The sequence below is a fragment of the Lepus europaeus genome, chromosome 2, assembly GCF_033115175.1.
Source record: "Lepus europaeus isolate LE1 chromosome 2, mLepTim1.pri, whole genome shotgun sequence".
NCBI classification, from domain to species: domain Eukaryota; kingdom Metazoa; phylum Chordata; class Mammalia; order Lagomorpha; family Leporidae; genus Lepus; species Lepus europaeus.
In genome coordinates this window covers 132,043,648-132,055,191 of record NC_084828.1, presented here as the reverse complement: position 1 = coordinate 132,055,191, position 11,544 = coordinate 132,043,648, and positions in this window count along the sequence as shown.

Sequence of the window (11,544 nt, the reverse complement as noted above, 5' to 3'; positions counted from 1 at the left end):
GGCAGGATGTGAGAAGCGGCCTCAGTCACAGGCAACAGAGAAAATGATTAATCCTCAACAAGGAATTCACTGTGCAACTCCTTCCCAGCACAGGGAACCGCCGGCAAAGTCTACCTCTGTGTCCATGGCACCGCCCCGCGTGAGGCTTCAGAAATAGCAGGCTGAGATCCTGTAACCGGTTGGATGGCTTCCAGGTCTGGGGCTCTGTGTTTTTCACTTTTACCTCTGCCTTGATTTAATTTGCCACCGGGAGCAAGTTTCCTGAGCTCTGAGCTCCTTGTCTTAAAGAGGAGGTGTCGGAACTGTCACCTGCAGACTCGAGGAGGCCACTGGGCAAGTTCCAGAACAGCCTTCTTCGCATCTGCCTAGGCAAGCTCCTCGGGACTGATCCTGCCGGCCAGCTTCCCTGGACGTCTGTCTCCAAAACAAACCTGCACCTCGCCAAAGTTGGCCTCAGAGACACAGGAGCCACAGGCACTTCTTGAACCTGGAGATCGCTGTCTGGGAAAGCAGTGCCTGGAACGGAGGAGGAGGGCCTAACGTAAAGCATGCGACAAGGATTTAAAAAAGAAGAGGGAGAGGAAGCAGTGGGAGAAGAAAGGAGAGAGGAAGGAGGGCAAGAAGTAAGGAAGGAGGGAGATGGGGCAGGAAGGAGGCAGAGAAGGGAGGAGGCAGGGAGAGCGAGAGGGAGGAAGGAACGAAGGAAGGAACAAGAGAAGGGTGCTTGGCAATCCGAGTGAGGAAACAGCCTGGGAGACTCTGGAAGGAGGAGGAGAGTCCCAACCCACTGATCATGGCACAGAGGTGGGCAGGAGGCTCCGCAGCCTTGTGGTACAGCGGGTTAAGCTGCCACTTGCAACACCAGTATTTCCTATGAGCGCCAGTTCAAATCCCGGCTCGCTCTGCATCCACCTTCCTGCTAATGTGCCTGGGAAAGTCGCAGCAGATAACCCAAGCGCTTGGGCCCCTGCCACCCATGTAGGAGAGCAGTATAGTGTCCCTGACTCCTGAGTCCAGCCTGGCTCAGCCCTGGCTGTTGTGGCCACTGGGGGAGTGGACCAGTGGATAGAAGGTCTCTCTGTGTGTGTGTGTGTGTGTCCACGCTTCTTTCTCAGTCATTCTGATCTTCAAGTAGATAAATAAATAAATCTGTTAAAAAAAAAAATAAAGGCATGACCAGAGGGTCCACCTAACCAGCACCCAAGACCAGCTTTCCCGGGGTCCCCCTATGAAAGCAGAGAAAGTCTCACTTTGCAGAGGGGTTACCTTGCAGAAGGATGGTTTGGATGCTGAAAAAGTCAGTCCTTGCATAGCATGCTGCACCAGCCAGCTGGATGGTGGGGGTGGGGCGGGGGTTTGGGGCAGGGAGAACGGGACAGCCAGGTGGGGCCAAGAGCCCAGTCACCAGAGAGGAGGAAAAAGGCCAGGGGGAGTTCTTGGTTCACTAGAGGAGGGTGAGCAGGACTGAGCCAGAGCCAGAAGGACTTGTTCTAAAGCTAGATGATGGATCACAAATCAGAATTGAGGAGGCCAGGCGGGAATGTGGGATCTGGCTGGGAGGAGAACCCAAGAGGAGGTGTGGCCAGATGCAGCCGCTGTCCAGAAGGGCCTGAGGCCATTGGGAACTACACTGCAGGCAGAGAGGTCTGGGACCGCGCCCACCTGCTCAGGTGGAGGTAGGGGAGTCTTCACAAGAACATCACACCTCACCACCAAGCATCTAACAGCAGGGCCCATGTGCCTTGCTACCGTAAGTTCTGCTTGGAGACAGGCATCCCAGGGAACAGGGCCTGGAGGGACAAGCCTGTGAATGAGGGGCTCCATTGTGGCGCCCAAGTGGGGAAAGCGACCCTTGGCTGACTCTGCTACAAAGGCTCGAATCCTCTTCCTTCCTCTCTCTCACCTGTTCCTAGAGACAGCCCATCAGGGAGCAGGGCACGAGGGAGCTTGCAAACAGGAAGTTTGGAGAAAGAGCCCCTCTCAGCTGTTTTCCAGGCTCATGGACTCAGGCAAGTCACACGATCCAGGACACTCCTTCCTGCTCCAGAAAGCATGGGCAGGCCCAGACAAGACTCACGTAGCCCCTTAAAACATTTCTTCTGTTTATATTTTTTTCAAGATTTATTTTATTTGAAAGACAGAGTTACAGAGAGAGGTAGAGACAGAGAGGTCTTCCATCCACTGGTTCACTCCCCAGATGGCCACAATGGCCAGAGCTGTGCCGACCCGAAGCCGGGAGCCAGGGGCCTCTTCCAGGCCTCCCACGTGGGTACAGGGGCCCAAGGACTTGGGCCATCTTCTACTGCTTTTCCAGGCCATAGCAGAGAGCTGGATTGGAAGAGGAGGAGCAGCCAGGACTAGAACCAGCACCCATATGGGATGCCGGCACTTCAGGCCAGGGTGTTAACCTGCTGTGCCACAGCACCAGCCCCTTCTGCTTACATTTTAATTGTAAATACTTATGGGCTACATTGTGGTCATATGATACATGCTTTCAGTATGTGATGATCAAATCAGGTTTCCATCTCCTTAAACATTAAAATTGTGTGGAGTCCCGGCTGCTCCACTTCTGATCCAGCTCCCTGCTAATGCACCTGGGAAAGCAGTGGAAGATGGCCCAAGTGCATGGGCCACTGCACTGTCATGGGAGACCCGGGAGAAGTTCCTGGCTCCTGGCTTCAGATTGGCCCCACTCTGGCTATTGTGGCCATCTGGGGAGTGACCCAGCAGGTGGAAGTTCTCTGCCTCTCTGTAACTCTGCCTTTCAAATAAAAAAAGAAATCTTAAAAAAAAAAAAGCACTAACATTGTTTTCATGCACACTTACCAATGGTGCACATTTATAGGATAAAATGTGACATGTCTATAACAGTATAATGTGCAGTGATTTGGACAATCTTGTAATGATATGGACCTGAGAAGAAATACATACACGAAAACAAGCACGTTTTTCGTGCTGTTTCTGGAAGACTCCTGACTCCCGGAAGCCCATCAGAAGTTCCTTTTGTATGTTGCTCAAGGTAAGGTCTGCTGGGTGACTGACTCTGCAAGACACATGCAGATCTTAAGCCCCATCCTTGACACAACAGATGGAAATTTCCGGCGATGGGGCCCAGCCACCTGCATTTGTTGTAAACACTCTGAATGAGTCCTTTGTGCCCTCCAGTTCAGAGGTCACCGGTCTGGTCCACAGGCCCAGGTAAGTGTCATTTGTATGAGGTGTCCTCTGAGCCCACACTCACCTCCAGTGCTTCCTTAACACTAACCGACACACAGTGGGTACACGAATTGTGGGGAAACACATTGAATTTTCAGGATCGGTATAAGACACGTTCAGCTTTGAGCTCACAAAATTCTCCTGCAAGACCGAGTGCTTCCGTTGCCTTCCTGGATGACTCTCCCATCTTCTTTTACAGCATAGTCTTCTTCTCCCCTCTCCTCGGGTCCCCAAGATGCAGCAGAAGTAGAATCTTGTGTGGTTTGGGCTCCTGGTTTGGGACCAGATGTGCTTTCCTGGACACTTTCCTTAACCACCTGGCTGCCGTCCTAGGCTGACTTTGCCCCAGAGATGATCCTGGTCTTTGTCCTAGCTGTGGGCTCTCAGCTTCCTGGGCAGAGCTGCTGTCTCCAGAGATGCTTGCAGGGTTTCCATGCACTGCCCATCCCTGCCCCTGGCCCCACCCTACCCCGGCCTTGCCGTCTTCCTGCCTTGTTTTATTGCCGGCACCTCCCCCAGGGCACCACACTGCAGGACTCTGCTCGTGGGTCACTGCCTCACAAGCCCTCTCTGAAGACCTCCAAACTCTATGTCCCCTCCCCCAGCGACTCTCCATCACACCACCCTGCTCCATTATCACTGCAGAATTTATCATCCCCTTGGATGTTTGGGATAGGCACTTGGTACAGCAGTTAAGTCTCTGCTTGGGGTGTCCACATTCCATCCTGGAGTGCCTGGGTTCAAGTGCAGGCTACTCTGCTTCTGATCCAGCTCCCTGCTTTTCCCTGGGAAAGCAGCAGATGATGGCCCCAAGTACTTGAGTCCTTGCCACCCACATGAGAGGTCCCGATGGAATTCTAGCCTCCTGCCTTTGGCCTGGCTATTGTGGACATTTAGGGAGTGAACCAGCAGATAGAAGGCTGATCTCTCTTTCCTTTCAAATACAATGAAAACTAAAAAACAAAAAAATATTTTATTTGGATGGGTCTTGTGGTTACTCTCCCTGATGCACCTGGAAGGCAATAGAAGATGGCCCAAGAGCTTGGGTCTCTGGCATCCATGTGGGAGACACAGATGGAGTTCCTGGCTCCTGGCTGCAACCTGGCTCAGCCCTGTCTGTTGTGTTTCTCTGCCTCTTCATTTCTCTCTGTCACTCTGCCTCCCACATAAACAAGTCAATCTAAAAGAGAAAGGTCCATCTTTAATTTTTCACAAAGGAAATCATCACCCCCTGAAATTATTCTGTCTATTCACTTGTTTCTAGTGTCTGTCTCCTTTCCTCTCCTCTCCTCTCCTCTCCTCTCCTCTCCTCTCCTCTCCTCTCCTCTCCTCTCCTCTCCTCTCCTCTCCTCAGGACTGGACCCTTTGCCTGGTCCTCCTTTGTCTCCCCAGAGCCTTGAGCAATGCCTGGGACATCATAGGTGCTCAGTAAATACTGTTAAGTGCTCCCATGAATACACAAGTGAAGTAATGAGAGAGAGTCTAAGCCTCTTCTTAGCAGGCTTTAATTCCAGTCCGCCCACCCTCCGTGCTGCTGCGCCTCTCTGTGAGCCCAGGACCTCTCTAAAAAGCTCTCTTTACAATTCATACTGTGGCTCCCAGGCCTCGCCACCTCCTGACTGCTGTTAGACTCAGGGCAGGTCATCAGCCACTCACTCACTCACCCTCACCAACATATACTGAGCTCTGACGCTGTTTTCTGAGTGCTGGGAATACATCCAGGAACAGAATGAGATAAGATCCTTGCCCTAAAGAGTGTCCATTCTATCAGAAGGAGAGAAACAAAGAAAAATAATAACAAGTGTGCTACAAGAGGGTATCAGATGGTAGAGGGGAGCGCGATGGGGGAGCAGGAGACCTCACTGAGTGTGTGCCTCTGGGGCAGAACAGTAACAGAAGGACCTCACAGGGTGATGATGGCAGAAGTGAGTCAGTCCGTGTAGTAAGGCTTGAAGCATCTGGCACTTAGCACCACTCCGTAATGTTTCTCGTCACTGCTTCCTATTTTCTTCCACCCACTCGCACAGGCAAGGTGTCTCCACGCCACCCATGATTCATTATCTTTATTTTCCTGAGATGTGGTCACTCCAGTAGGTGTTGGATCCCTTTATTACCTTTTCTGACAAATTTTAAAATACTGGAGTCCCATGGGGGCTGGCACCATGACTCACTTGGTTAATCCTCCGCCTGCGGCACCCGAATCCCATATGGGCACTGAGTTCTAGTCCCAGTTGCTCCTCTTCCAGTCCAGCTCTCTGCTGTGGCCCGGGAGTGCAGTGGAGGATGGCCCAAGTGCTTGGGCCCTGCACCCGCATGGGAGACCAGGAGGAAGCACCTGGTTCCTGGCTTTGGATTGGCACAGCGTGCCAGCCATAGTGGCCATTTGGGGGGTGAACCATTTGGAAGGAAGACCTTTTTCTCTGTCTCTGTCTCTCTCTCTCTCACTGTCTAACTCTGCCTGTCAAAGGAAAAAAAAGAATAATAAAAAAAGAAAGGCAGTGTTACAGAGAGGCACAGGCAGAGAGAGAGAGAGAGAGAAAGAGAAACAGAGAGAGAGAGGTCTTCCATCCATTGGCTCACTCCCCAGCTGGCTGCAACAGTCAAAGATGAGCTGATCCAAAGCCAGGATCCAAGAGCTTGTTCTAGGTCTCCCATTTGGGTGCAGGGGTCCAAGCACTTAGGCAATCTTCAACTGCTTTCCCAGGCCACAGCAGAGAGCTGGATTGGAAGTAGAGCAGCCGAGACTCAAACCAGCGCCCATATGGGATGCTGGCACTGCAGGCAGTGGCTTTACCTGGTATGCCACAGCACCAGCCCCTCTCCTAAGATTTTGATATACAGAACAGAGCTTCAAGAATAATTCCAGGGGAAGCTCTTTTTTTAAAAAAATTATTATTTTTTTATTTGAAAGGCAGAGAGAGAGAGGAAGAAAGAAACAAGATATTGAGACAGATATCTTCTGTCTGATACCTCAGCCTCCAAATGCCCACAACATCTAGGGCTAGGTTAGGATTAAGCCAGGGGCCTGGATCTTACTCTGGGTCACCCACATAGGTCAAGGATCTAACTACTTGAACCATCATCTGCTGCATCCCAGGGTTTGCATTTTCTGGAAGCCATATTGGAAGCAAAGGCAGGATTCGAACCTCAGAACTCCAATACAGAATGTAGGTGTCCCAAGTGATGCCTTACCCACTGCACCAAAACACCCACCCCAGTAAACTCTTTTCAATAATATCAACTGCCGTTTAAGCACAGGTTTTCATGTTGAAAGCAAACTTCAAGCTTCAGTAGGGCAAATGGTTCAACTCTGAACCCTTCAGGGAATCACTACAGCCACTTTGTGGTTAAACCCACAGGATTTAAAAATTCTCCCCAAGGTCACCTTGCTAGCAGGCTGTGGAATTGTGGCTTACCTTTAAGAACTTCCATTAGTGGTCTATGATTTCATGAGGCTGTGGAATTCTACGAGAAAGGTTTGAACTCATATCTTCTGCCTCTTTTTTTGCATTCTTCCCTGCATATTTTGATTTCCTTGTTTCTAGTTTCTTACTTGAACATGACAAACGTGATGACTCATATGTAGTAATCATGCTCATTAGAGCTTTTAAAATTATTATCAGCATCCAGTTCAGCCACTTTAGAGCTTTTAAAATTATTATCAGCAGCAAGTTCAGCCACCTTAACCAAAGGGGGCATTAACTGTGAACTCCAGAGGTGGACCTGGATGGGAGGATGGGACTCACGGACAAGGGCAACCCAGAATACTCTACTCTTTGTGTCCCTCTGCATCAGGGTCTTTCCATGCATACACTCTCATGGGGACTCATTTTCTCGGCTTCTGAGTTCATATTACTGCTGTCTGGGATGTGTACCGCCTTCTCTGTTCAAGTGAGTCCTGATCCCGAGGAACGGGAGCTCCCTGGACAAGATGCACACAGGTGCCCAGGCCTGTGGGATCTGCATCAACACAGCTGCTGGGAGCCATCTCTGCCACCAGACACATGGTGGAGTCGCCATTCTCAGACAGCATCACTGCCCTCTATTAATTTTTTTTAAAAAAGATTTATCTATTTACTTGAAAGTCGAGTTACACAGAGAGAAGGAGAGGCAGAGAGAGAGGTCTTCCATCCGCTGGTTCACTCCCCAATTGGTCGCAATGGCCAGAGCTGTGCCAATCTGAAGCCGGGAGCTAGGAGCTTCTTCCAGGTCTCCCACACAGGTGCAGGGGCCCAAGGACTTGGGCCATCTTCTACTGCTTTCCCAGGCCATTGCAGAGAGCTGGATCGGAAGTGGAGCAGCCAGGACTCAAACAGGCACCCATATGGGATGCTGGCACTGCAGGTGGTGGCTTTACCCACTTTGCCACAGCACCAGGTCCCCCATCTGCCTTTCAATAAAGAACAGCCCAGGAGCTTCTAAACTGCACATACTGACATAGCCCAAGAGGAACAACCTTGTTGGCGGGGTGGGGTTGGGCAGCAATCTTTATTTTAGGCAAGTGATTCTAATGCCAAGGCAGAGTTGAAGTTCATTGCTATAGGTTGTCCAACTTTTCAGTTTTCTTTTTTTCCCCTTTTTATTTTTTAAAATAAAGATTTATTCACTTAAAAGGCAGAGTTAGAGAGAGAGAGAGAGAGAGAGATCTTCCATCTGCCGGTTCCCTCCACAAACGGCTACAGGGAACCTGGAACTCCATCTGGGTCTCCCATGTGACTACAGGGGTCCAAGCACTCAGGCCATTTTCCCAGGCACATTAGCAGGAAGCTGGATTGGAAGTGGAGCAGCTGAGACTCAAACCGGTGCTCAAATGGGATGCTTAACTCACTGCACCACAACAGCTTTCTAAATGAAGCTAACTGAGGTCTGGAGGGGTTCATTTGCTTGAAAAGACAAGCCAAAACTAGAATAAAGCAAAAACAAACCCTAAAACATTTAAACTGATAGATTCCTGGTCAACCAGGTGGTTCTCTTTGCGAGGTAGGAAATAAGCTGCTCCCTATCTCTTCAGTACTATCTGTTTGTTGCAGTAGTTAAGACACTTAACTACTGGCCCCACCTCAGAGATGCTGTGTCTTTCAGGCTGAGTCAGCTTGTGTAGTTTTGGAAGGCCACAGGCGTTCTCTGTTGAAAGTCAGATAGTGTCTGAAGCCCTCCAGGTCTCGCACACCAGGCTATAATTAGTATCCATCCCAAGGAAACGATACTCCAGCCCTTAAATGAGAGTCCTTCTTTCCGAAAAGGATCTGTGCATTGGCTATCCTGGGCACACTTAGATGACGTTGATGGTGAGAAGTCAGGCCAGGGCTAGTGAGCAGCCAGCCTCCAGGAAGGGAGACCCAGACCCAGATCTTGAACTTCAGTCCACGGAGAAGGCATCCCAAGAGGTGATTTGCCTAATGACAGCAACAGAGGCCTGGAAGATTCCCTGGCTTAAGGAGCCATTGGGCGAGATGGCCGCTGCGAGATGCTGAACTGGAACTACCAAAACCAAGGAGTGAGGGGTTAGGGGTAAGGATTGTCTTTGGCTTAATCTTGGGCCAAGAAATTTATTTTTAGCTCAAGGATGAAGTGACTGGGAAGCCAGGAGGGTGTGTCCAAGATGGTTCACACTGCTGCTCCCTCCACCTCTTCTCACTCTGCTGTATGTCCTGATTACAGCTTCAAATGAAAGACAGTGGGGTGTGCATTTGACACAGCAGTTAAGATGCCCACGTCCTACGTTGGAGTGCCTGGTTCGAGTCCTGCCTTCTCTTCGTCTGAGCCAGCTTCCTGCCAGTGTGTTCCCGGGGAGGCAGCAGATGAAGGATCAAGGGCTTGGATCCCAGCCACCTGTGTGGGAGAAGAAGACTGAATTCCAGGTTGCTGGCCTCGGTCTGGCCCACCCTTGGCTATTGCGGGCATTTAGGGAGTGAATCAGCATATAGATGTCTCTCTCTCTCCTTTTCAAATAAATGAAAATTAAAAACAAGATTTTTAAAAATTAATAGAGGGGGGGCCGGCGCTGTGGCGTAGTGGGTATAGCCGCCAACTGCAGTGTCAGCATCCCATATGGCCGCCGGTTTGAGTCCCGGCTACTCCACTTCCGATCCAGCTCTCTGCTATGGCCTGGGATAGCAATTCAATATGGCCCAAGTTCTTGGGCCCCTGCACCTGCATAGGAGACCTGGAAGAAGCTCCTGGCTCCTGGCTTTGGTTTGGCACAGCTCTGGCCTTTGCAGCCATCTGGGGAGTGAACCAGCGGATGGGAGCTGTCTGTATCTCAGCTCTCTGTCTCCCAAATAAGTGTAATAATATTAATAAAAAGGGACAACTAAATAGGGTGCAGAGGGGACATGTACCAGTCACCACGTGTTGAGACTGAACATCTTGTGTGAAGCAGTTTATAGGTGAGGAACCTGAGGCTTGTGTGGATAAAGTACACAGTCAGGGTCACAAGGCTGGTGAGTGACACCGTCTGGATTCTCTCTGACTGAGGTACCCATGGGATTTCTTTCCCACACCTGGCTCATTTTTACCACTCCCCAAGGCTCTCTCTGATGAACATTGTAACTTTGAGACATGGATCAGATGGTCTCTACTTTAGACAGATAAATGATTCTAACTTCGTATCCTCAAAATAAGCCATTCCACTGAGATGGGTTGAATAATCAGACAATAGTGGATAGCTTAGAGCTCAAGCAATGAGTTAGTTTTGTTGTAGCAAAATAGGACTCTTAACAGTTGCATTCAATCAAAGTAAACATTAAATTAAATTGAGAGCCCCCTAGATTCTGTAGAAGAAAAATATAACAAAGTCTGTTTTCTTTTCCTTTACCCTGGTAGAATGTGTTGAAAGCCCCACCAGGCCTTTTCACCTTCCACGTGTATGAGTATGGCTGCCTTTTTGCAGAAAGATGGGGGGAACAGCTCTCCGGGTGCTGCTTTCATGCCACTCAAAGCACAGCTGGGTGGGGCTTCTGTCAGCTGGGAGCTGAGATGCCACAGTTGGAGAAGGGAAGGTGCTTGGCTCAGAGCTGGTTTTCAGACTCCGCTTTCCAGGGATGCCTGCTGACAGAGGAGGAGGTGGTTGAGCCTTGAGCACAAAAGCTTCCCGCTGTAGCGGTTTCCATGACTTCAGCACTCAGAGACGTGGGCTGAAGCTCACCTGGGAGGCAAGGGGAGCGTTCTCTGAGTAGTCATTCCAAGTCAGTGAGTTAAGGCAGCACGCGGTCCTGGCGGCCTCGCCGCTCTCAGTCTAACTGGTTTTTGTGGTTGTCAAACGCAAGCATGGCACATTTCCCAGTGATACTGCATGAGCTGAAAACTCAGGTTACTGCTGATTTTGCCCTAGGGAATCTTATCAAGAAAGGCCTTCCAGCAGTGTACAGCTGAGAGAGAGAGAGAGAGAGAGAGAGAGAGAGAGAGAGAGAGAGAAAGAGAGAGAAAGAGAGAGAAAGAGAGAGAGAGTCAGACACCAAGGAAACCTGGCAGCTTTGGATTGGCCATGAGGGTCAGGGTAGACAGCTGAGCTCACGCCCCACCTGGCTCTTTGCAGGCTGCCTGTCTCCAGAGCAAGCATTACTCTACCTTCTAATATAAATACCATGCCTCAGATTTCCTCCCAAGAAAGGGAGTTGAGATTCTAACCAGTTGAGTCATCTAGCGACTACTCCCTTCATTGTGTTAGGTTACAAAACACAGTTGCTTACTATGGGAAACTTAATGGGAAATCCATCCTCTATCAGGTCAAACCGTTAGCCCAGCCTGTTTCAAATGATTAAAAGAGCTCACAAAACCATGATTTTTCAATAATGCCTGCATGGTCATTTTGAAATTACTTGTTCAGGTCATGGATTACTTGTACAGTTCATCAGAAGTATCACAATAAACACATTTCACAATTTAAAAAAAAAAGAAATTACTTTTTCAGACTCAGAAGACAAGAAAAACTTGAGCAAGGATTGCAAAGGGACTGGAATACCAATTTGAAGCAACAATGATTTGCAAAATTTCTGGTGTATCCCTTCCCCATTGGGAATCAAATGAACCCCTCTGGTGAACCCCTTGGGCATGGCTGTCCCTAAGACAAGCTCAGTGAGGAATTTGGGGCAGCTGGTAAGAAGACATTAATAAAAGCAAGCTCAGGGTGTGGCATCCCAGCGTGGCTCTGGTGCTTCGGTTGTAGACAGGTTGTAGACACCGGTGCTAACTGTCCTCATTCCCCTCCTGAGAAGGGAGAGAAATAATTGCAGGCCCTGTCCTTCGCGACTGCCTCCTCCTCTTCCTCTGATTTCCTGTCATCTCAATGGTCCTGGCTTCTTATAAGATGACTTAAGGATTTTATTA